Source organism: Quercus robur, chromosome 3 (assembly GCF_932294415.1).
Source record: "Quercus robur chromosome 3, dhQueRobu3.1, whole genome shotgun sequence".
Taxonomy (NCBI): domain Eukaryota; kingdom Viridiplantae; phylum Streptophyta; class Magnoliopsida; order Fagales; family Fagaceae; genus Quercus; species Quercus robur.
The window spans coordinates 15242584-15269751 of NC_065536.1; the positions used below are offsets into that span (position 1 = coordinate 15242584).

At 33.6% G+C, this 27168-nt stretch overlaps 2 protein-coding genes and 1 pseudogene across 5 annotated transcripts in view; 2 read left to right on the forward strand and 1 right to left on the reverse strand.

Annotated features, from left to right (window-relative positions):
* LOC126717234 (thioredoxin reductase 2-like) overlaps window positions 1-13055 on the forward strand; it is a 131551-nt gene extending 118496 nt beyond the window's left edge. For both annotated transcript variants that reach the window (XM_050418723.1, XM_050418718.1), the window contains exon 4: window positions 12996-13055. The gene's annotated coding sequence lies outside the window, so the exon portion shown is untranslated. The remainder of the gene's footprint in view (window positions 1-12995) is intronic.
* LOC126717233 (uncharacterized) overlaps window positions 1-27168 on the reverse strand; it is a 170511-nt gene that overhangs the window by 112587 nt on the left and 30756 nt on the right. The window lies entirely within an intron of this gene.
* On the forward strand, window positions 1460-22770 carry LOC126716472 (thioredoxin reductase 2-like; annotated as a pseudogene).

Consider the following 27168-nt stretch of genomic DNA (forward strand, 5'->3'; position numbering starts at 1 on the left):
ATAAATGGTTTTGTGTTTTGGGTGATAAAACACTTTTTGGCATCAATTTTACCAAAACAAATATAAAACAAAAACCGAAAATTTTTTTTTTGATCGAATAGTAAATACCAATTGGTATCTTTTTTAAATGAAAACATTTAGGGTTCAAGTTAACCCTAAATGTTTGATTGAATAGTAAATAAGTAGAAAGTACCAATTGAAAACACTAGAACCCACTTCACCTTGACCTTTAGTTATGCGATTTTTTTAATAGACATATATCTTGTTTAAATGATTTAATGAATTATGTGATTTAATACACTTAAATGATCTTATGAACCGTCATATATTAGGTTAATTAAAGGAGAAATTTGTCCTGATATATTCCAACTCTCATATTTGGTAGTAGTTGGTAGTAATTCCTAGTTAGATGGATTACCTTTTTCGTGGAAAAAAAGGTGGATGGATAATTATTATTAAGGCATATTAAATTTTGTTCAAATCGTATATTATTTACTATTTGATCAATAAACATATTTTTTACGCATAATTTTATACCACAAAAACTTGAAATTTAAATATTTATTTGATGAAATAATTATTGATTTTTGATATTTTTGAAATTTTGCGAGCATGGAGGATATAATAAAAACATGTAATCTAACAGTTAGATTATCAACATTCACATCCAATAAAAAGATATAGGAGGGTTTTAAAGAGTTTCCGTTCAAATTAGTTTGGACTACTTTGGAAAGAAACCTTTTCCTATTATTAATGGGTATTGCTCATCCAACATGAAAGTTTTTCAACATGAGGTCCTCCCTCAACTTGATTGTCCAAATATAATGACATGACCTAAGGATGGACGGATGAATGTCCTTATGTGGAGAGACACCTTCCTCAAGGTTCAAGTGCATAAATCTCGTCCTATTAACCCACAATCTCCAATCATAAACACAAATCCTGAGATTCTTGCATTCTATAGTTTATAGCATCCATTATGCCATTACTATAGAATATAGAAAAATTAAAAATTAAAAATTAAGGAATGAGATTAGAGAAGACATCTTCATATAATGAGACATCGTGGAAACCTCACAAATTCATAATATGATGGATTCAACTTAGGGCTTTTGAATTTTGTCAAGTTCTAGATCAATGAACTCACAATCTAGCTAATGGAGGATTTTAGGATGACATTAATATATAATTGTATTTCCACCTTCAATATATTTATATTACTTTATTTTCTTTTTTTTTCTTTTTTAAATTTGGAATTTCCTGTTTTGTTCTATCTGAGAATCCCTTTCAGTACTCCGTTAGCATTAGCATTCTTTCTTTTACCCCATGAAAGTGCTTGGTATCTCCTTTAATCCCTTTCAGTACTTCGTTAGTATTACCCTTAAAACAAAGTAGTGCATCAATGGAAGTGGCCCAACTGCCCACACCACTGCCATATATGCATCCCGCATAGAGTTGAAGCCCATCCTCTTTGATGGCTAATGGCATTGTCCCTGGTGGCCAGCTTACCACGACCACTGAGGTGGAGAACTTCCCAAGATTTCCAGATGGAATTAATGGCATTGAGCTCATGGACCTATGCTGGAAGCAATCACTCCGCTTTGGCATTTAGATTCTAACTGAGATCGTTAACAAGGTGGATTTCTCCACCACTCCTTTCAAGATCTTCACTGATTCTAAGGCTGTCATTGTTGATTCTTTCATTGTGGCAACGAGTGTCATCGCCAAGCGATTAGACTTCTAGGTTTTGGTGAGGGCTCAGGAGGGTTTTGGAACTAAGGGATATTAGCCATGTTATGTATGATGGTGTTGCACCCATTTTTAGGAACAAGCATTTAGCAGTAATTGGAGGCGAGGATTCAGCCATGGAGGAGGCCACATTCCTCGCCAAGTATGGGTCCATTGTGTACATCATCCATAGGAGAGATACATTTAGGGCTTCAAAAATTATGTAGCAGAGGGCCTTCACTAATCCTAAGATTCAAGTTCTATGGAACTCGGTGGTCGTGGGGGCCTATGAGGACAAAAACATTAATAATAGGGTCTTGGAGGGTTGAAGGTGAAGATTGTGCTGAGTGGGGAGGTTTCAGATCTCAAGGTATTGGGATTGTTCTTTGCAATAGGGCATGAACCAACCACCAAGTTCTTGGATGGTCAGCTGGAACTCGATTCTGGTGGCTATGTTGTCACAAAGCTAGGGACCACCCAGACAAATAAGCTTGGAGTTTTTTCTGTCAGAGATGTCTAAGATAAGAATTATAGGCAGGCTGTTACTGCTGCTGGCACAGGTTTGTCAATATCTTCTACCTCTCCCCTTCATCATTTAAATTTTGATTTTGGAACTTCTATGTTTGCAACACTGCTCCTTTCATTTTATATGGGATTATATGTTTTGTGTGGGTAATAAAGTGCATTTGTTTCTGTTCCTATTTTTAACTGGGTCAAAATTATGTTTATCTCATCTATATCTATCTATATATATCTAAAAGTTGAAGCATAACATTTATTGTTGCTATACTCCTATTGTGCCACCTCATCACCACATCATTGGCTACATAATTAGTCTTTTTTCATATTTATTTTTTACCTTTAATTTTTTACAATATTAAATATATAAATATATTGGCTTTACAAATTCATCTTAGGTGGTTTTAACTTTACATATTCATCTACTTTAATTTTGATGTTATAACTAAATAATAAATCTCTTCTTAAAAAAAAAAAAACTAAATAATAAATCAATGGAAAATTATTGTTTATATATATTCATCTTGGACGATTTTAACTTTACATATTATTTTGCCACTTCAGCTTCCTTTATTTTGGCTCTTTTTATTCCCATCATCTTACTATAAATTTACCACTCTCTTCCATTCTATGCATATTTTTCCCATACAAAAAAAGATTATTTCTCTCTCCCTCTCTCTCTCTCTCTCTCAATTTTTTTTTTCATTTTTTGTTGGATTTTTTTTTTTAATTTTATATTTTCCCTGTATCTCTACCTTAGATTGATGAATATTTGTTTTTTAGAATTCTACTTTTTAAAAATTTTCTATAAAAAGATATTCACAGGTCTTGTTTAATCATTGTACAACTTGGTAACTGCTCATAGGAGTATCTCCTACTAGAGGTTCGTTCTCTTATTGTCCTATTATTAACTAATTCATATGTGTTCCTTAATGCGAGTATTGTTTTTATCATTTTATTTACAACACTAAATACTTTTAATAAATGGTGTTTGTTGTTGATCTGAATTGAGGAAAATCATATTATAATATTTCATATTTTGTATTGTTGTCAAATTTTATTTTATTAGGAAAATAACAGGATACTCTAGACAAGCTGATAAAGAAAAATTAGTATGGTTGAAGACAATGGTCTTTGTACAGTTTCTTTTCATTGTTTGTAAATATTATGTTTAATATATTAACGACAAATTGTTATGTCTTTGTTATATGATGTTCTTAGATGCTTGAGTAATTGTTTTAAGCGTTTACGAATATTTTATATTGTTTTTCATCTTCTTTATCTCATTAGTGTGTTCTTTGAGATTTTTAAGAAATCAAATTCTATTTTGTGTTTAAAATTATTTATTTATCTATTCATTTTTCATATGTTAGATTAGACGTTAGGTTAGATTATATATGACGGCATAAACACAATACTTCTTTTTTCAAAAAACTTCTCTACTTTTTCCCCTTTGGAATTGTACTCTTGGTTTTTTTTTTTTCTTCAAGAAAAAAGAGTTGCAATCTTTTATTTATTATTTATTATTTTTTGAATTGTAATTTTGTTGAGTTTTATTGAAATTTTAGATAAGTTTCTCGGTGTTTTTGATTGAATGGTAGAAAGACTCTGGTTTGAGAAAGTTTGTTTAAAACTAAAAGAATAATTTTCAAATTTTATATAATTTTTAATGATACATAAAATATTATAAATAACTTTTATTAAAAAATTAATATTTTTGCTAACTTATCTTTTGAATTCTTGAGAAAAATTGTATTGTTTTGATTTGATACGACAGAAATTATATATATATATATATATATATTTATATATTACACTTGTGATTGTTTCTATAATAAATGAAAATATGATTATAAATTACATTACTATTTATTAAACTAGTCCTAAATGAAATAATGAATAAATTTAATGAAACTACCCTAAAAAAATTATCACGTGCAACACGTGAAGCCCGCGACTAGTTGATATAATGCTGAACTTAATTGCCTGGTTCACTTCTCTTCTTTGTACTGCTTACTCAGATGCATATTTCAATTGCAAGCTGCTGGTTTACATGTTTCTTTGTTCTTGATCAAATTGCCCACCAGATAATGAAGGGCCTAACTGCAAGAACAAGGAATATTTATGCTTTCTAAATTTGCCAATGTCTCTAATTTACTTGTTGCATATTTTCTCTGTGCAACACATTAGTGAATGTAGTTGCCCTTTACCGATGAAACTGATAATAAACAAAAGGAAATTTTAATATTTATTTTTTGACTCAGTCCTAATAGGTGTATAGTTAAGAAGGTTCTAAACAGCTTTGTTTCTTGTCCATTATGCGCTTGTGGATTTAAAAACAAAATTAGTCTCACCTTGTGTGACCATGTACCTTTTTTGTTCTTCTTTATCGAAATGATGAAACTTGTGCTCTAGGGTTGTGAAGAAATTAATCTATATATGATTTGTTTGACATGGCTTGATCACCATTTCTCTATGCAATTGGATGACTGTTGAGTCTTGATTTAAACACATTCTTTTGAGATGTTGAGCTCATTCTTGAGCAAACCCAAGCTGATTTAACTTAGCTTTTAAGAACATGGAGATGGAGTATTCGAAATGTGAATATTTGGAACTTGATTTTGTCCCACCCATTTTTGGACCCCTTAAATTAAGATAAAATGGGTTGTCACTTCAAGGTTGAGCTGGACTCTTGTCTTTTTTTAGTGCTTGGTGACCTGAGATTGGGTGATATGTATGTATGATTTCTTCACAAAATATAAATTAAGCCTATGCATAACTTTAATCTCACAAACTGAACTTATCGCAAGATATTTGACTAGGCTTAGATTTTTTGTCTTTTTAAATGCATTTTACCCACAAAAAAAAAAAAAAAAAAAAAAAATCCTTTGATGTGGGAAAATGTTTCTTGTTCATCACTTAGCTACATTGGGATGCATAAAATTTGACAGTTTTTGTAATTGACTATAAGAATTGAGATAATAAAAACAATTAGCAGTGGTATATAAATAAATAAATAACAACAGGTTGTTGCTTACTGACTCCAATAGAAGTGATTCTGCTGATAGGCCAAAAACGTATTGACCCATTGTGATGAATTAATTGATTAATTAACCAAGTTTATTAATTAATCAAATTAATATGCAATGTACGTGGTAGCACAAACAAATCACCAAATAAACTAAGTATGCAGCGGAAATTAAATTGGCAAGGTGATTTGTTTACGAATGGGGAAAACTTACACGGCAAAAACCCCACCGAGTGATTTTAAGGTCACCACTCTCGAGAATCCACTATTATCAAAACAAGCGGTTACAAGTAAAGGAATCCCAGTACCTTATACCAACCTATAATTGAACCCTTACCCCAATACCCAATTGGACTTATTCTGTAGTGATAATCTCTCATTTTCAATGTACGGCTCCTAGTACGTGACTAACCAATTGTGCGGATCCCAGTACGCAACTTGATCACCAACTTGAGAAGGATGTTGGCTGCAAAGTTCTTCTGTTCATCACACGATGAAGATCATGAAGTTGCTTGGTCAGAAAACCCTGTGGTATAAAAACACAACAGCTTATTGAAGAGAATGAAGAACTAGGGCAAACTTGGTCACCGGTCACACCTTTCTTTACACTTGTGGAATTGTGCTCTTGTGCAACTGTGCGTAACCTTTTACGGCCCTTAAAATAATCCTTATATATGTTTAGGGCTGTGAGAAAAGAAAGCCCAAACATATACCCACAGATTAGATGAAAAATAGAATAGAAAATCTGAATTTCATAAACCTCGATAGATAGCCATCTATCAAGCTAGCTATCAAGTTTTAAAATCCTGTACTTTCTGACTTGATTCTTGGACAAACTTACATGACTTTAACATTGAACTTGAAACATTGTTTCTTGAAACATTAAACACATCCTAGATCTACTCAATTACAAGTAAAGTGCGTTTTGTCAAAGGATTAGTCAATTACATAAAATAGTGACATATATACCTAACATTGAATCACATATGTCCTAACAATCTTCCCCTTTGGCAATCCGTGACAAAACCACAGCAAATAAATGAGATATAAGAGAAGTCATAAATCACTCAACTCATATTCACTTGTTGAATACAATAAAAATCTATCCTAACACAAACTCTTGAAAAATTTTGCAAGAAGAGAGTTTATGGCAAGTAGACTTTGACAACCTATATTTCTGAAACACTTTAAACAAAACTCATCAAGACATCTTAATGTGAAACAAAAATAATAGATTGCATACATTAAATAAGAGACATGTGTGTAAAGAGAGAAAAGAAACAACACATGTAAAGATAGGTGAAAGAACATACATCAAAATATATATAAACCAAATATAAGTACAATGTATGTCAAGTGGTCAAAAGACCAATATACAAGATGAAATGTATCTAAAATAGAAAGAAAGAAAAAGATACATACAAGTCCTCACTACATCCCTCAATATACACTTCCCCTAATAAAAATCTCTTATACTAACTTTCCCCCTATGAGTATGACTATTCTCATATCCAAAACTACTTCCCCTTTTTGTCATGAGTGACAAAGGGTAAGAGTATCAAGTAGATATCTCGTCATCACTGGAAGAGCTAGCATCTCCATCCACATCATCATCGTCGTCGTTAGAGTCATCATCGTCCTCAAATGCCTCGTCGTCCTTGGATGCCTCAGGAGGAGGAGAGGGAGACTCCACAAAGCCACCAAGGCAAGCCTGCCGTCTGGCAATACGGCTGACACGGGTGTTCACCTGACATAACTCATCACTAAGAGTGTCGAGGCGAGCATCCATGTGCTGAAGTTGCGCCATGATTGCATTGAGAGTCACACCACCCACAGAGGAAGAGGGAGCGGAGGTGGATGAAGTTGAAGGAGTGGGAGGAGCTGCCGACCCGGACCGCCTCGAACGTAACTGCGCCTCACTTTGTTTAATGGTAGCGACGTCTATGGCACACATAACATGGAAGTGGTCGGAAACGGGAAAAGGAACAGAAAAATGGCGTAAAATCCTCATGATAGCCGAGGTAGTCAAGATGCGCTACCCTTGGGACGTGGAGCATCTCAGATACAATATCCGGAGTGACCATAATGCGCGTACCTCGAACACGAGTAACAAAAAGAGTTACTGAGTAGTCAAATCCATGCATGTTGGAGTAGAACTCCTATATAAGCACGAATGGACAAGTGACCAAGACATCACACAGTGACTCCTAACCCCAACTATGAATGACAGTGGGTAGGTCAGTGTTGGAGAAGTCCGACAAAATGACTTGGCATTCCGAATGAACGCCTCGTTTAGAAAAGTTCTCAAAGAAGTCTGATTTGGACTTCTCATCACGGAATCAGACGTGAGAGGGAGTGGGGTTAAAGGAAGTGGATGTCTCGGAACGAAGAGGGTTCCAGGACGGAGTAGATTTACGTTTAGGTGCCATGACGCAACTAACGTAAACTAGAGAGAGAGGGAGAAAGAGACACGCAGAAAAGCACCAATACAGTCAATATATAAGAATATAGAGAATGTAAAGTACGTACACATGAGAATGCATGAGCGTGTGATATGCAATGGTATAAACATCATGGGCTCAACCCAATCCAATCCTACCAGCACACAATCAGTTCAACAAAGTAAAAATTCATCTACAATGCATGAAACAGTGTTATAATGTAGATGTGACGCAATGCATGATGATTTAAAGTCATTTTCATAAAGCCCATCCCAAAAATTTCACAAAAACTCCATTAATTTTGAAAAACCCCAAAATTTAGGTCAGAAAACATGAAATGCATGAAGAATGAGAGATAAAGATTATACCAGATGCAAGAAAAATGATCTTGAGGCCGAAAAGCTCTTAGGAAGGGAGATTGAAGAGAGAGAGAGAGAAGTTGGGTGGTGAGAAGACACGGGAGTATCAAGAGAGATTAAGAGAAGTGAGATCTGAATCACACTGACCCTTTAAATAGAACCTCTTAAATCTCGACAGATCGAGAGGTGTTAAGAGGTGTTGAGGTTCAAACTTTGACAGATGCAGCTATCGAGCTAGTATCCACAACAAAAACAAGCTTGATGGATCGAGGTAGCTGTCGAGGAGCTATCGAGTAGACAAAAAGTCTCTCGATGGATCGAGGAGCTATTGAGAAGCTATCAAGATTGTGATAAAAAGAAACTAAAGAGCTCGATAGATAAGCTAGGTATCGAGAGGTGTTGAGGAGCTGTTGAGGTTGCTTAAAAACAGTTTTTCAAAGAAGAGAAAAACACAGTTATGAATGCAATCGAACATGCAACTCAACCAAAGATCCAAACAACATTTTAAACTCTCAAAAATAAAATGATAGGCATTTAGATCCCAAAACACACACACACACGCACACACACGCACGCACACACACACACACACACACACACACACACACACACACACACACACACACACACACACACTAAATAAGTCTAACCAATTTTATATTTCAAAAACAAGTTAAGACAGTTTAGTGAGCATATATTAACATATGTATTCTTTGTCCTGCACATATATCAAAAGTAGCAAAGAATATTGCGTGTTGTGTGTGAAAAATATCGCAAGATTGCATAAGTGTCTACATGTTATGACGATTTGAGATATGAGAAAATCACTTTAACTCACACACAATCATAACTGTTTGATGGGGACTATCACCTTCGAGGTACATCCTATAAATCTTACATCTCCTAGAATTCACGCTTGCAATTATATTTAAAACATTTTGATTCTTTTTGCTTTTCATTTTTCTTTGCCTATTTTTCTTTTAAGCAAATCATGCATGGACATATAAGAGAGAGAAAAGAAATACCTAATGATGTTAAGCTTTTGACATTGCACTTTTGCTATGCCGAAACATACAAATGTCATTTCATGATTGGCGGGCAACAGTGGTGAGATGGTTATTTATGCCTTTCTCTTAGGATTTTTTAGTCCTTCCGTCAAAAAGAATGATACGAGTATTAAGTACAAGAGATCACTTAACCTTACTCATCACAAACACGAGCCACAAAACTCACTTGCTTAGTTATGCATAGAAATGCTCATTTAAGCTACAAGAGATACAAAGTTTAGAAAATTTTGTTTCAATGGCCATCCAAGGTACACAAGTACCAATGTACACATTCACACATTGTTTTTGTATTTTTCTGATTTTTCAATTTTTTTTATATGAAAAAAAAAAAAACAAAAACTGAAAAATAAACAAACAAAGCATGTTAAATAAAAACAAAGTAATGCATAAAACTAGACTAACTCAAAACAATAAAGCAAAACACACAAGTAATGCACACACAAAAATAAGAAGGGGAAAGAGAGAAGAAGTGATGGAATCACTTAGAGCCCTTTTCTTTCCACACCTTGGAAGAACCTTTCCGTTTAGCGAACCCTTGATCCGACAGTGAGGGGGAAGAGTTAAAACCATTCAAGTTTGAAAGGAACATGAGGGCTTTGAGAAGATCTCCAAAAGGAGAAAAAGAGGATGGAAACAGATTTTGGTCTCTCGACGCGATCATACTGTTGCTCTTTTGAGTGGCTAACCACTTATAGCAATTAGGTCAAGTATGTCCAGCTACTCCACAGTGATGACAGAAATACTACTTTTTCTGTTTTGGCTTTTAAGAGTTTCCCTTCTTAGCCCTAGGGTTCTTAATCTCTTTCTTATCAAGCTTAGGAGGTGCTTCTAAGATAAATTTAACCTTGTTTACGTTCTCACTAGCTAATTCATTATTAACATCATTATTCTCAGTTTCAACATTAGTAACAGGAGGTACAAAAACAGAAGTACTAGTAGAAGCAATACTAGGAGAAGAGAAATCATACCCTAAACCAGTTCGATTAGAAGCAGATTTCTGAAGACTGAGCATCTCATCGAGCTTAGCGCTTGAAGTCCTTTCCAGCTGTGCTCTGACTTGGAACAGTTCTACCTTAAGTTTCTTGGTCCTCTTAGCCAAGAAATTATTCTCAAATCTAAGTGCTCCATTAAACTTTGTAGAGATTTCTTCTCACTCAAGCTCCATATCACTAAGCTTCTTGGTGGTCAACCTATACAACTTCTCATGCTTTTTTGAGACCTGATATAACTTTGCATAGGTTGTGTGGATGTCATCTTGCTCAACCATCTTTTCAAACTTAGACTTCACCAATTCCTCTTCTTCATCCCCATCTTCAACAATCCCCTCAGTAGGATTTACAGTGACAGTGAAAGCATTTAGGATTCCATCATCCTCATTATCGGAGTCATCCTCAGGCTTAATGTCGCTTAAGGTAGCAGTAAGTGCTTTACTCTCCCCAATAGTCTTGAGATATGTAGGGCATTCTTGTTTCATATGATCGAAGCCTTAACACCCAAAGCACTTTGGTCCTGAGGGAATAGTGTACTGACCACCATCCCTAGCATCCTTCTTCCCTTTGTCTTGACTCTTAAAATGTGAAGAATTGGATTACTTTCGGTCCTTGTCAAATCCTTTTGCGTTGGCATTCTTCATAAACTTCTTGAACTGCCTCGTAATATAGGATTTTTCATCTTAGAATCTTCGTCATCTAAAGACTCATCAGTGTCACTGCTCTTGGCTTTCAAAGCCATGCTCTTACTCTTGCTTGATTTCCCTATCCTCGTCAAACCCAACTCATAGGTCAACAGATTTCCAACCAACTTAGTCAAAGGAATTTTGTCAATATCCTTTGATTCCTCAATCGTGGTGATCTTGGCATGAAATCTCTTGGGTAGATATCTAAGCACCTTTCTCACAATCTTGGGTTCAGGAATGGTTTCCCCAAGATTAAAAGCTGAGTTCACTATGTCCTTGAGCTTAACATAGAACTCATCAAATGACTCATCCTCCTCCATCTTGATCTCTTCAAAGCTCGTAGTAAGCCTCTGAAGCTTTAAATCCTTGATAGCCTTAGTTCCTTCATAGGTTGTCTGGAGAATGGTCCATGCTTCCTTAGCAGTTTCAGTGGAGGATATCTTCTTGAATTCCTCATTAGTGACTACACTAAATAGAGCATTCAATGCCTTGCTGTTGAAGTTTTCCGCCTTGATCTTTGCATTATCCCAGTCAGCCGGTGCTTTTGTAGGCTTGGTCTAGCCTATCTCCACAGCTTGCCACACTTTCTCATCTAAAGACTAAAAGAAATCTCTCATGTGTACTTTCCAGTATGCATAGTTAGTGCCATCAAATACAGGAGGTATAATAAGAAACTGTCCTCTATGCATGACAAACAGGAGTCAATGGATCACACAGCAAAGATTAAAACCTAATCAGAGTGTGCCTGTTCTGATACCACTTGATAGGCCAAAAATGTATTGACTCCTTGTGATGAATTAATTGATTAATTAACCAAGTTTATTAATTAATCAAATTAACATGCAATATACGTGGTAACACAAACAAATCACCAATTAAACTAAGTATGCAGTGGAAATTAAATTGACATGGTGATTTGTTTACGAATGGGGAAAACCTACATAGTATAAACCCCACCGGGTGATTTTAAGGTCACTACTCTTGAGAATTCACTATTATCAAAACAAGCGGTTACAAGTAAAGGAATCTTAGTACCTTATACTAACCTACAGTTGAACCCTTCCCCCAATACCCAATTGGACTTGTTCGGTAGTGACAATCTCTCATTTTCAATGCACGGCTCCTAGTACGTAACTAACCAATTACGCGGATCCTAGTACGCGACTTGATCACCAATTTGAGAAGGATGTTGGCTGCAAAGTTCTTTTGTTCATCACACAATGAAGATCATGAAGTTGCTTGGTTAGAAAACCCTATGGTGTACAAAAATAGCAGCTTCTTGAAGAGAATGAAGAACTAGGGTAAACTAGGTCACCGGTCACAACTTTCTTCACACTTATGGAATTGTGCTCTTGTGCAACTGTGTGTAACCTTTTACGACCTTTAAAATAATCCTTATATTTGTTTAGGGTTGTGAGAAAAGAAAGCCCAAACATATACCCACGGATTGGATGAAAAACAAAACATAAATTTGAATTTCATAAACCTTGATAGATAGCCATCTATCGAGCTAGCTGTGGAGCTTTAAAATCTTGCACTTTCTGACTTGATTCTTGGACAGACTTGCATGGTTTTAACATTGAACTTGAAACCTTATTTCTTGAAACATTAAACACATCCTAGATCTACCCAATTACAAGTAAAGTGCGTTTTGTCAAAAGATTAGCCAATTACATAAAATAGTGACATATGCACCTAACATTGAATCACATATGTCCTAACATCTGCTACTGGGAACACGTCTTTCTGAAATGTTCATTTAGGTCTCAAGATTTTGGGGGAGAGAGAGGGGGGGGGGGGGGAGGAGAGGTTGTTGCTGGTTTCTGTTTCATTCTAAATTTTCAGAACAGTTGTATAGAAAATTAGAAATCATGTTAGTAGTGGTTTTCACTTTCATTATACCATTGGCCATGGCATCTACCAATGTTCCGATAACCTGTTTCTATCACCAATATTTTTGTTTTGTTGAAAAATTTAATTTATCTTTTTAAATTTGAATAAAAAGACCTATTCCACTTAAGTTATACTTTATTCACAATATATGTATTAAGGTCTTCTCTACTTAGTTTACTTGGTTTCTTTAATGATCTAGGTTGCATGGCAGCCTTGGAAGCTAAAAATTACTTGCTAGAGATTGGATCACAGGAGGGTAAAATTGATTGGTAAGTACCCGTCAAGGTGCAGCCTAGTGGTTGGAGGCTCGGGATGAGTTGTAGATCCAAGCATCTTGGGTTCATCCCCACAAGGAGAGTTTCCTTGGATTACCTAATACACAATTTTGGCAGGAAGGGTCATGTATCCTTTTAAATTGTTCAAAAAAAAGAAGCTAATTGATGAGCAATATTTAATCAAGGACAAAGAATTGTCTCCAAAACAATGACATTATACTATGTCACTATTGGATGCATTAATAGATTTCTACATTATACTGCATCTGTTTTCAATTGTAACTTTTCTTGATTGTTTGGCTTTGATAATCTGTAAATCTTAAGCCTTAGCTTTTGCACTTTTGGTGGCTTTTAATCATGCTGGCTATAGCATTTTCTCTTGGTTTCTTGAGATATATTATGCTTTAACGCCTTGTTTGATGTGCTATATGGCAGGTGTTTTTAAATTAAAAAAAAAAATGTGGGATGCACTTGGTTAGTCTGATAGCATGTCCTGTTGGTAATTATTCTTCTCTAAACAAGGACATGCCAATATGAACAAAGGAATTAAATTTTTTTCACCAGGTTTGTAGAGCACCTGACCTTCAAAAGATCCTATGGGTTATTTACGATGAACTAGTGTCATTGTTACTTCAATTTGTATTCAAGAAAAAAATCAGTGCTTTGTTAACATTGGGCATGTTATCCACTATCGTTATTCTTAGAACCAATAATACCATTGAATATTTATACGTGTTTTATAGAAAATAAGACTCTGACCAAATTGAAAATATTGAAAGTTTTTTAATGGCATGGTGGAATTTGTAGAGGAAACCACAGGAGAAAGAAGGTACTCGCATCATTCGAGACTTCAAATTAAAGAGACATTGAGTGAGAAAACTTGGAAAAGTAAAAGCTTTTGGTAATCTTTGAAATACTTTTTTCATTGTAATTTTAATAGGGAATCCTTGTTTTTAGAAGCTTGCAAATTATGGGAAGTATTGAGAAATTAGAAAAGAGCATTAGCATGTAAGGTATACAAAAATCCCGAATAAGAATAGGAAGTTGTGATTAGTACCTAGCATTAAAATCTTTTTTTTTTTTTTTTGGTGGGGTGCCCCCGGGGGGGGGGGGGGGGGGGTGTTGGTAAAACCTGGATTTTAATCTCCTTCCCACTTATTGTAAGTTGGGAAAAATAAAACGAAGATAATTATAATCATCTATGTTGAAATACAAATATGATTTTCATTATCATCTTTCAATAAAATTGACACTCCTTTAATTAGATAAAGCTGGTGGATCTTTGATTTATGAGATTTATGCTTATTTTAGGGGGTTTTTTTTTGTTAAACAATTGCATTCTTCCTATTTTGGTGATCAATGTTTGCTATTTGTTCTTTTCTTGCTCCATAAAATACTAATCTGGATTTCAATTACATACAATTATTTATGAAGAGAAGATAATTTACCCATTAAAGTCATAAAGATAAATATTTTCTTCCTGACCATCTTTAACTATATAACTACTAATTCTATGATAGCCCCTTATATATAGTATTGGACCCAAGTTATCTTCCTCCCTGAGTGTCTATTATGTGCATGGGTGATCATACATGCATGACTGAATTAGAGAAACATTTAAAAGGATAAGCAACTTTGAGATAAACTTCTACCCTTACCTTGTTTAAGCGTATATGTATGTGAAACTTTGACACTTAATGATAGCATGTAGTTTATAACACTCATCTATTCAATATATTACTAAAAGCTAAAGCGTAGCATTTATTGTTGATATGCTCCAGTTAAGCCACATCAGCGTCATGTTATCATTTATTTTCTTTTTATCTTTTTATTTTTAGATTTACTGGTTGACATTTATTGAGCATTTCCTTAAATTAAGGTGTTACTCTATCTTCAACTCTATTATGTATCTCTCCAGTAACCTAGGCTCTTCAGATGCTACTATTATATGGAATTTTGATAGTCACCAATAGATTAACCTCCTCACATCCTTTATCCGTTGTAACTTCTTCAATTTTTTTAGCATGTGTCAACAATATGCACTATAAGTTCACCATTATAATTAATATCCACTATAAACTTAAATACTCCATCAATTTTTTTTTTCCTTTTCTTTTTTCCCTTAGATCTTTTTTAAGTAACCCAAAAGTCATGTTTTACCATAGCTAAATCACCCCTAACAAAATCTATTCTTTCCTAAGAAAGAAAAAAAATCTTTCCTTTTTCTTTTTCTTCTTTTTGGTTTTAAAAACTTCATTATTTAAAAATTAAAATATCTTTTAACAATCATTTTTATAATTAATTTTCCAACATTTCTCCCTCCCTTTTACCTTTTCATCTCCCCACTACTTTCTACCTTAATATCACTCTTTTTCTATCATTTTATCTTCTTTTATTTTGACTTTTCTTATTCTCATCATTTTACTATAAATTTGACATTTTCTCTTCTATTCTATACATAATTTTCTCACACAAAATGGTTACCTCTCTCTCTCTCTCAATTTGTTTTTCATTTTTTGTTATTTTATTTTAATTTTATTGCATTCGTACTATAGGTTTTGATTAATTTTTGTGTTAATTAAAATTCTACTTTGGACTGTTGTGATTTAGTTTTATGTTTTAAGTTGTTTTAGTGAGAGATGAATCTTGTCTTTAGAAATGGCATAATGAAACAAGAACATGGGTGGAAGGAATATAATCAAATTTCATAAAATATGGTGTAAGAACTAATGTATCTTCCATTGCTAAATTATGTGGTTCTTGATGGACTAGCCGTAGATTTTGCGAAGATTGAAGATTTTACTTTTGTTCAATGGCTCCATTTGAGTGAAGACTTGGTACGTTTGTGCAGTCTTAATCATAATAAAATGAGTTGCGTGTGCCTCCCCTCCCTCTTCCATGTTTACTCATGGAGAGACCATTTATTTATTGTTACTCATTGATAGTTTATTTTTGTCTCATGAGGCTACCACTATAAAGACCATCCCCTTAAGCTCTAGACAAACCAATGATACTGTCCGTGGTCCAACAATGAATTGAGGTATGCCGTACATTCTTAAGAGTGCATATCTTATCTTTTAACAATAATTTTTATTCACCCTAAAAAAAAACCATTATTTTTATTATTAATTTTCCAGTATCTCTCCATTCCTTTTTCATTTTCATTTCCCCACTACTTTCTATCTTAATATCACTATTTTTTTTTTTATCATTTTATCTTCTTTTATTTTGACTATTCTTATTCTCATCATCTCACTATAAATTTGACATTTTCTCTACCATTCTATGCATAGTTTTCTCACACAAAAACGTTACATCCATCTCTCTCTCTCTCTCACATTTTTGTTTATTTTTATTGCATTGGTATTTTAGGTTGATGAGTTTTTGTTAATTAGAATTCTACTTTGGGTTATTGTGATTTAGTTTTGTGTTTTAAGTTTTTATCTTTTTTATTATCTTTGATTGTTATATATTATCCTACTACATTATGCATATAGTATATAATAATATAATGTTCTTATTTTACATAGCATGACTTGGATAATTTGATGTTCATTGCTATATATTATATTTTTACTCTTTTTTCTTTGCATCTTATTTTATTCAACAGAATTCAGCCATATCATCCATTTAATTAAATTATGTAGCACAAATCAAGAAAAAGCTAGATACACACATGCCTTCCTTTACCATACATTAGGGGAATCAAAATATTTGTATGTGTGATAAAGGACCATATAATTCATAATTTAGATAGCATTCTTTGAATGTGTATGGACCTATAGATTGAGCAATTTGTAGACTTAAAAGACTATTAAAAACTACTATATATCATTTAGATAAAAACCTTTATCATAGTAATATTAATTTCTTTGCCACAAATTTAAATCACGCAAACTTAATAATTTTATATTATGTGTTAGTATATTCTCTCCTTCTTCTCAAAAATTTTATGTATCATCTTCAAAGGACGTCAACAATATTAATCTTATGGGAAAAGTTACATAAAATATTAAGAAAAAAATTTGTTAGGTTCTAAGAAATTTGGAACTAATGTATTAGAACTTCAATATGTATATGTTGGCAAACCATGATCAAAACGTTTAGTCTAGATTTAGGCTACTCAAAATGTGTGTCTGTATAAAGTTGGAGTCAAGTAACTGCAGGAAATTACTATTCAATTTTTGCAAGGCTCGATTGATCGAAAATTAGACTCGATCAATCGAAGCTCGTGCAGATTGTTTTTCTGCAAAATTTTCCAACTCAGCCCAAGCTCATATGACGTGTAGGGTTTTGTGTTTTGCTTTAAGTATAAAAAGAAAAACCCTAGCCACGTTTTAAATGTTGTTGATATGTTATGTGTGTGAATCTCTTGTGAGATCTAGAGGTGTTTGCCTTCATACACACTTAGGGTTATCAAGATCAAGATTGATGTCGAGAGCTTGGTGATCACTTCAATTGCTGTTTAAAGAGCTTAAAGAAAAACACAAGTGAGAGTACTTGTGGTTGCTGTGGATCAAGGAAAGAAGTAGTCCATGAACTCAGAGCTGTCACGTGGTCATGATCTACTCGAAGTAGTAATAGGATGTTAGTGGTCTAAGTCGCTATTCTTTCATAGTGGATCTGTTTTACCTTAAGAATATCTAGGTTAAATCCTTCCTAGGTTTTTTATCGGTTTGGTTCTCCTGGGTTATCATATCGTTGTGTTCTTTATTTTCTGCATTGTTTACTTGATATGATTTACTTGTTTTAACCTAGATTTGAATAATTTACCTAAGTAATTACTTGGCTAAATAACTAGATTAAACAACTTATGTTTTAAGGGGTCTAAAAACATAGGTATCAAAGCAGGTTAGCTGTAGCATTTAGATCATTTGATCAAAGAGTTGATCCTTAATCCCTGTTGTCATGGAACACGGTCACTCTCTTGTGATCCCAACTCATTTTGATGGGAACAATTATGCTTACTGGAAAGTAAGGATGAAAGCATTCCTGAAATCTATTGATGAGAGAGTTTGGAATTTCGTTGAATATGGATGGGAGAAGCCAACTAGTCTTGTAAGTGAGTGGCAAACTAATCAAAAAAAAGCAGCCACTTTTAATAGCAAAGCCATGAATGCTATTTTTAATATTGTTTCTATGGAGGAATTCAAGAGGATCTCTAATGTTGAGGTTGCTCATACTGTATGGAATATTCTCCAAACTATGTATGAAGGCACAAAGGCAGTTAAGATCAATAAGCTGCAGCAATTAACAACTAGATTTGAAAGTATTAGAATGTCTGATGATGAAAGTTTTGATGAATTCTATGCTAAGCTTAATGATATTGTTAATTCTGCTTATAATTTGGGTGAAATTTATGATCAACCAAAGATTGTTAAGAAGATACTTACATCCTTGACTGAGGATTTTAGACCTAAAGTAACTGCCATTACTGAAAGTAAGAATGTAGACTCCATCCCTGTTGATGAACTTGTAGGATCTCTCCAATCCTATGAGTTAGACCTACCCAAGACAAACAAATCCAAATCAATGGCTTTTAAGTCAGTTGATGATGTTGATGGGAATGGATTTGATGATAAAATCTCTGCTACAAAGATTGCATATCTTGCCAAGAATTTTAGAAATTTTCTTAGGAACAATAACAGAAGGGCAAGAGGTAAAAACAATGTTGAACCTAGGAATTTTAGGAGGAATGAACCCACTAAAGGGAACAATACTGATAAACCTAAAGAGAAAGTAGGTCAAACCTCTAATAATTCTATGGGTCAACAATGTTTTGGTTGTCAAGGGCATAGTCATGGTCATGTGAAATCAGAATGTCCTACAATCTTGAGATCGAAGGGTAAAGTTATGGATGTAACCCTTAGTGATGATCATGAGTCTGGTAGTGATGAGGATGGAAACTTCGTTACTTTCACAGCTACTGCTGTAGTTGATGAAAATGTTGTGATTGATGAGAACCCTTCTGATGGGGAACTCTTTGAAAAAACTGATTTGCAAGAAGCTATAATAAGCTTTGCAAGGTTGCTGCAAAGGATACTATGAATGTTGATTTAGGTTTACAGAAAATTGCTTCTCTTGAACTTGATAAGAAAAATTTACTCTTGAAATAATTTGATGCTAATGAATTGCATGATAAGGTGAAGATTGAGAACATGTTGTTACTTGATAAGTTAAGAATTTGGAACTTGAATTATCTGTTGCTAGAGAACAAACAAATAGGTCTGCTAGTTCCAAACTTGAACACATGTTGAGTATTCAAAAAACCCCCTTAGACAAAACTGGTCTAGGTTTTGAAGATAGCATCTCTATACCTAAGACTCATTCCATAAACTTTGTTTCTTCTTCTGAGCCTTTCGTGAGTGAGATTGTCAAACCAGTAGAAGTTACACCTCCTAGGAAAACTAGGGTTGATCTTAAAGAGTCTAAACCTAAGAATCCTACCATTCATAAGGATAAGGAGCATGATAGACCTTTATGGGTTTGTCATATTTGTGGAAAGACTGGACACATTCGTTTAAACTGTTTCAAGTTGCATGCTGCTAAGTGAGTAAATAAATCAAAAGTACTTGTGTCTCAAGACCAAAAGTACTTGTGCCTCAACCACAAGATCTCATGGTACTTATTGGTGAGTTCATAAAGACTTTAAACCTTTATTCCAATCTTGGAGTTGCTCAGCATTCCAATATGAATAATAACTCCAATGCAAGAGTTGCATCTAAAAAGTTTTGGATGCAAAAGGCTCGATCTAATTGAGTCTTTCTGACATGGTCCTTGTGCTTCATCTCTCTATCCGTTGTGATCATTCTTCTTTGTTGTTTTTGATTTCTTTGTTTTTCGGATTTGCATTGCATAACATTCATGCATTTCATACTAGGTTGTTTTTGTTATTCTTTTCAAAAATAAAAGGAAGGAAAAATGTGTTTTGCATTAATTCTCATGGATTTGAAATCAAGATTGACCATATTATCTTTACATAACATGTTTATGTACCTTGTTTAGCTTGGTCGAGCTTATTTTACTGCACCTTGCTAGTTTTAGCTCTGTAGTGCATGTTGTGTCGGAGTTGTTTATAGTTTTTGATCACATGATCTTGATCTTGAAGTTACATGCTTTTGATTGTAAGGACTAAAAAATCCTAAGAGAAAGGAATAAATAACCATCTCACCACTGTTTACTAGCCAATCATGAACACCTTAGTGCATATTATATGATTTTGTGCTCGAGAAAGTGTAGCACATGCACAAAAAGAATATAAGGTGTAACCTCGGCTTATAATAATAAACTTGGTTTGTACATTATTGGGATATAATAAAATTCAAATTGAAATAAAATTGGTGCGTACATTATGAGGCAAAACAAGAAACTTACATGATTGCAAGCTTGTATTGTAGGAGATGTGAGAGTTATATGATGTAACTCTTTAGGTGATAGTCACTTTCAAACTTATGTGATAAATTTTATAGAAATTGTGATTGATCACTATTTACTTATCACCTCACATGTATTTCAAGCTATTCTAGTTGTACACACTACATAAGTTATTCTTTGCTAAACTGAGTACATTATATTGTGTGTAAACTTGTTGTGGCCATCCAAGATTAAAAATTCCTTGATTTTGATGCAAAATATGTTTTAATGTTTGAGCTTTGACGACAAATTGTTTGAAAATCTTGTTTTTGGAAGATCTAGGTTGAATTCAAGTGTTTTTGAAAAAATATACATCTCATACTCATGCATTTTATTCATAAAACAATGTGCTTTGAGGAGTTTCTGCATTAAAATGCTATGTTTTTCAAAAAACTGCTTTTTCCAGATTTTCGATTGATCGAACCTGTTGCTCGATCGATCGAAAATGTGACAAAAAATTAGGTTTGAATCTGCCTGACTCGATCGGTTCTCGATTGGTGCTAGATTGATCCAATGTGATTTTTGACCGATCAAATCTATTTTTTTGACCGATTGAAAATCGATCAAAAGGTGTTTTAAAAGGCTTTTCTCATGTGCTCATCACACTGCTCATTTTCTTCCTAATTTTTCTTAAGGGTTTTTGTCTTCAAGTGCTGGTAAGACCTTATTACCCTTTCTTTTTCATTTTATTTACATTTTTCATACATTTTAGGTGTAATTTTCGGACCTATAGATTTTTGGGGTTTTTTTTAATTTTGTGTTGGTTTCTTTCAAAATTGATCACTGGGTTTTTGTTCTTAGATGTTATAAACATGTTTCCCATGCCTTAATTTGATCAATTTGGTGATTTGAGAACAATTTGAAATTCTAGGGTTTGAAACTACATGAAATTGGGGTTTTTGTTCAATTGGATTGTAATTGGTAAAATTGGCTTGTGTAATTGATTAATTATGTCATTATATGATGATTTCTATCTAGTGTAATGATTAATTTTCTCAATTTGATTAAATTTGTGAACTTGGATTTTTCAAAATTTGGGGTTTTTGTACTAAAACTCTATGTTCAAGTCAATAATTGGTTTCTAAAGTATAATTGAATGGTTTTCAATGCATTAGAGCATGAATCATATGTTCATTCAGTTCATGCATCATATAGAATGATATTTTATATTGTTGTTTTCCCTCTAACCCTGTCTGATGTAGTCTGCCCTTGGTTTTCTTTGTTTTCTTTTTGGGATTTCTATTTTGGTCTTTCCTTTCCTACCCTTAGCATCATGGTTAGGAAGTCTAGAGCCCATAAGAAAACCTCCACCTCCTCTACCCTTGTTTTCCAGAGTGATAGGTTTCTTAGTCCAAAAAATCAGGAAACTTTTGAGAAGCTGAATGTCTATAGGAAGGTGTGGGCTGAGAGGAAAGTGATTTAAGGAGGTTGATCCTAAGATTCATATGAGTTTTGATCGTAGAGGTTGGTTGCCTCTTTTAGATGTAGATCATCCTCCTTCGGTTGTTCTGATCAGAGAGTTCTATTCGAACCTTTCTATTCACTCTACTTCATCCAACATTCAGTTTGTGAAGAGTTGGATAAGGGGAAAAGAGTATGTCATTACTCCTCAAGTAGTGGCCTCTGCTCTTGGTGTACCTTTGGTACAATAGCTTGTTTATCCTTATGATGAGACCCCTCCTCTTGACGACATCATGTCACTCATCACTAGTACTACCATTCAGTAGAGTACTGATCCTCGTATCACCTCTCATGAGCTTACTGAGTTCAATTATCTATTTTTCCAGATTTCATGTCATTCCATTTGGCCTATCTCTCATTTACACACTATTCCCATTGAGAGATGTGCTTTTTTGTATGCTCTTGTCACCGATGCTTCTATTTGTTTTCCCTTTCTTTTTATTAGCACATTAGTTGAGGTTTATAGGAGTAGCTCGAAGGGGCATGGTCTTTTCTTTCCGGTTTTCATTCATAGGATTTTGTTAGATTTGGGTTTATAGGATTTTCCTGCATCCGAGCCTGTTCATATCATCGCCCCTATAAGTGCTGCCTTTCTTAGGAAAAGAGCGGCTCAGATGAAAGCTAGCTCTAAATGCCCACGTGTAGATTCTTCTACAGGTGATGCATCTCGGCCTTCTCCATCTGGTGATCCATCTACTGAGGAGTTTGTCGATCCCACCGTCGCAGTTGATCCTCCGCCTTCTGCTTCAGATGATTCCAGCCTTCGGGGTACGTTGGAGACTGTCATGACCGTTCAGGCGGTGCATGGGCAGATTTTGGTGGATGTGTTGGCTGAGCTTCAGGCTTTACGTGCGGATCTGGCGAGTATTCGACATTCTTCCCCACCTCCACCTTTTGATGATGAGTCTTGATTGCCCTTTGGCCATTTGTCACAAAAAGGGGGGAGTATTTATACATGTTGATGGGGGAGATTTTGTGTTTTTGTTGATAGGGGGAGCTTTAGATTGTATTTAGGAGATTCATGATGTATTATTTATTGGCTCATGATGTATTTGTTTTTATGGGATGTATATGTTAGGGGGAGATATTATGTTTTTTTTTAGCTCTTTTATTGTTTCTTGTTTCACATGTGCTATATTGATTATTGATTTATATTATGAGGTTATTCATGATATATGTCTTTTATTTTCTGTTTTGTGAAATCAAGAATTTATTTTGTTTTTACTTGTATTTTCCACACATGCGTTTATGTGTTTGTTGAGTGTTATAGGAATATACAGGTTGATTCAGTCGTGCTGCTGTCTACACTGGCAACTGATAAATAATAGTTAGGTTGAATTGTTTTTGGGCATTTTGTTGTAATGGGTTGTTTTGTAACTTTGAGCATTTTTATTTTGGTATGTGTTTTGTCATGGATTGCCAAAGGGGGAGTTTGTTAGATTCTAAGAAATTAGGAACTAATGTATTAGAACTTCAATATGTATATGTTGGCAAACCATGATCAAAACATTTAGTCTAGATTTAGGCTACTCAAAGTGTGTGTTTGTATAAAGTTGGAATTGAGTAAATGCAGGAAATTACTATTCAATTTCTGCAAGGCTCGATTGATTGAAAATTAGACTCAATCGATCGAAGCTCATGTAGATTGTTTTTCTGCAGAATTTTCCAACTCAACCCAAGCCCATATGACTTGTAGGGTTTTGTGTTTTGCTTTAAGTATAAAAAGAAAAACTCTAGCCACATTTTAGATGTTGTTGATATGTTGTGTGTGTGAATCTCTTGTGAGATCTAGAGGTGTTTGCCTCCATACACACTTAGGGTTATTAAGATCAAGATTGATGTCGAGAGCTTGGTGATCGCTTCATTTGCTGTTTGAAGAGCTTAAAGAAAAACACAAGTGGGAGTACTTGTGGTTGCTGTGGATTTAGGAAAGAAGTAGTCTGTGGACTTGGAGCTGTCACGTGGTCGTGGTAATAAGTTTTCTACTCGAGGTAGCAAAAGGATGTTAGTGGTCTAAATAACTAGATTAAACAACTTGTGTTTTAAGGGGTCTAAAAAAATGTTTTATTTATTTTTTAAATATTTAAACCTTTCTATTATTTATATCACTAACATGTTTTACAGCTACCACATGTGGTAACTTAAATCTTAATATTCTAAAGTTGTTTTGGCAAAAAGAAAAAATTGAAAAAAGAAAAAGAAAAGTTGTCACGAAAGAGGAGTTCATGTAAAGTTTTTTGCAAAATGAAATACCTATTTTGTAAGGCCACCAAACTTGATAATTTGCAAAAGGTGGAACCAGTCGCAATAATATTGGCATAGTTATATAGTTCCAGCTAAAACAATCAAGCATACTTTTAGCCTTTCAAAAACACACATCTACCGGTGGTTAAACATTTATCTTGGATAGTTTTAACTTTTCATATAATTTTACTTTCTTATATTCATCTATTTTAATATATTTTTTTCTATTTAAAAAACTTTAATTTAGATATTTATATGAAAACAATGAAATAATGATTCATGAATAATAAAAAAATATATATATTATCTATACATATTCATCTTGTGCAGTTATAACTTTACATAAAATTTTGCATTTATAAATTCATCTACTTTAATTTAAATGTTTATAACTAAATAATGAAATCTATGAACAAGGTAATTAAAAAAAAAAATCATATTTCTACTCTTCAAAAAGTCACCAATTTTATTTTTCAAAAAAAGACCTTTTACATTTCCTTCGAAATTAAAAAAAAAATAAGGCTCATTATTACTTCAGTTAAGATATTATGAGTGTCTTAATTGATTGAGACCAAACTAGAGAAATGCATTTTATATTTCCTTCAAAATTCAGAAGAAAAAAAAATAAAAACAAAAAAACCCTTGCCATACCACTAACGTAACTATATCTATAACTATTTAAGACATCCATGATATCTATTTCTTATTCATAACCATAAAAATTACAGCAAGCAAGGGAACATACAAAGTAATAAAGACTAAATGAATGAAGAAAAAAAGAAGTGAAATCAAATGTCAATTCGATTTCTGGGAAGTATGCATGATCATCCAATAAGAAGTTTTTCAAATGCACAATTTGAAGACCTAATGATTCTAACAACTAACAGCAGAAATCGAACAGAGGACATTAAAAACTTTACCATGCAATAAAATCAACCATTACACTCACTTAACTAAATCAATAATACAAAATTAAATATAATAATACAAAATTTAAACTTAAAACGAATCAAACTCTAACTAAGGAAATTATATTTCCTATCATAACTAAAATGAGATGTTCTCCAATAATAATAGAAATTATATAAGAAATAAAATTGAAAAACCTAATGAACAGTTCTACCTCTCATTTAATATCAATGTTATGCAATTCATCAACCAATAAATATATGATAATGGTAAGAAACCTTATAGATGAGATTGTTGAAAAAATATGATAAAAAAAAAAAAAAAAATCTCTTTACAAAGTTTAGGAACCAAAATAATATTTTACTTAAAAAATTATTACACGCAACACGTGGGTCTGCGACTAGTCAAAATAATAACATGTACACACAACTTCATTCAAATAGCCATATAGTCTTTTTGCATCAAAAAGAGGTAGTTTATAATACTCCAAAGAGAAATGTATCACACAAATAAAATGTAGTAGTACTGCTACAGCTACTAGTTACTACTACATTTTTCTTTTCTTTTTGGTTTTTGGTTTTGGTTTTTGTTTGTTTGTTTGTTTGTTTTTACAAACATGGAAAAACAAGAAAATAGAGAAACAATAGCATAATAAACAACAAATGGATGAACTATGAGTTCCATGACCATGGGGATGACAACCCTCTAAGCACATGATTTCAGGAGCAAGAAACATGATCCCAAGTACCACAAACTACAAATACAAGCCACATTCCCGCTACTGCATATTTAGGATGATCTCCATCTTTAGAATTCTTAACCTTGCATTATAGAAAACAACATATTGACGAAAAAGTATCAATCATTATAACCATTGACATCAAAGTATTGTCAAGTAAAAATATTATCCTTTTATGTATAATAATATTATTTTTGTGTGTGCTTATGAAGTGTGAAGGGACACAATAATATGTATGATGGAGACATACTAGTGCAATTTACTAGGATTCTACTATTCCTAAAAATTGGCAATGTTCACATAATTCTATTATATTTCTATTATGATAATTATCTTGTGGGAGAGGGAAAATGTTGCTCTTGTTCATGCATTAATGCATTAAAAAGATTGAAGTTAATAGTGTGGAAAATTAGGAGATTTGTTGAATAATAAACTTACCCTTTCTCAAAAGAACTGTTGCATGGTGATATTATAGATTGCCCTCCCAGAGCCAATGTATGGTGGTATTCAAGTCAGCCTTCCAATGCCATTCATCTTCTTGTGTTGCTAGTACTCTTTTTAGCTTTGGTGTCCCTAAAGCTCCACGAGAGAAAATCTTCATCTCAGGGCACTGCCTCACAATTACTTCTTCCAATGAAGGGAGCTCAAAGGAATAACTTCCGAAGCAAAAGGTTGCAAGTTTTGGCAAAGAATCAAGTTTTAAGTATGTCAACTGGGTGAAAGTAATCACCTCACTTGCTTCACCTCCCTCCCCTGCTACAACTTTTGTTATCTTGTCACATTCACTCACACTCATTTTCTTGAGTTGTACCAGACTTTTGGCTGTTGAGAATGTAATTAAATTAATCAATCCATGACATTTCAATATTTCCAAATTTGTCAAATTTTGGAAAGATATCGAGGATGGCACTAAAATTTTCAATTCGCCACATTGTGACACTTTCAGATTTTCCAGATTATGCAAAATTAGGCTTGGTTGGGTGTCTTCTTTCCACAAACATGTCAGCAATGGTTGGTTTAACAGCTCTAATTCTCTTAGTTGTGGGAGTATCCTATCATGTTTTTCCTCATCAAAAAGTTCATACGGGAATATTTCTTCCTGAGAACTACCCGTCAAAACAAGTTTCTCTATGTTGTGTAATCTTTTAAGAAAACCAGACCAATTAGAAATAGCTAGATAGCCAATCACCGAAAGGACTTTTAGTTTGCAAAAGCACACTTCTTCCAAAAAATGGGCGAGTTCTATCCCCTTCATGTTGTGATTTCGACCCAATCTCAAATCCTCCAAGTTGGGAAATGCACCCTATAAAAATTCAAATCAGTACAGAAAAGAAAATAGGATTCATTAATAATATGGAAGTCTCTACAATTAATGATAGGAACATGGTATCATCTTATCACCAGAACATATATAGAT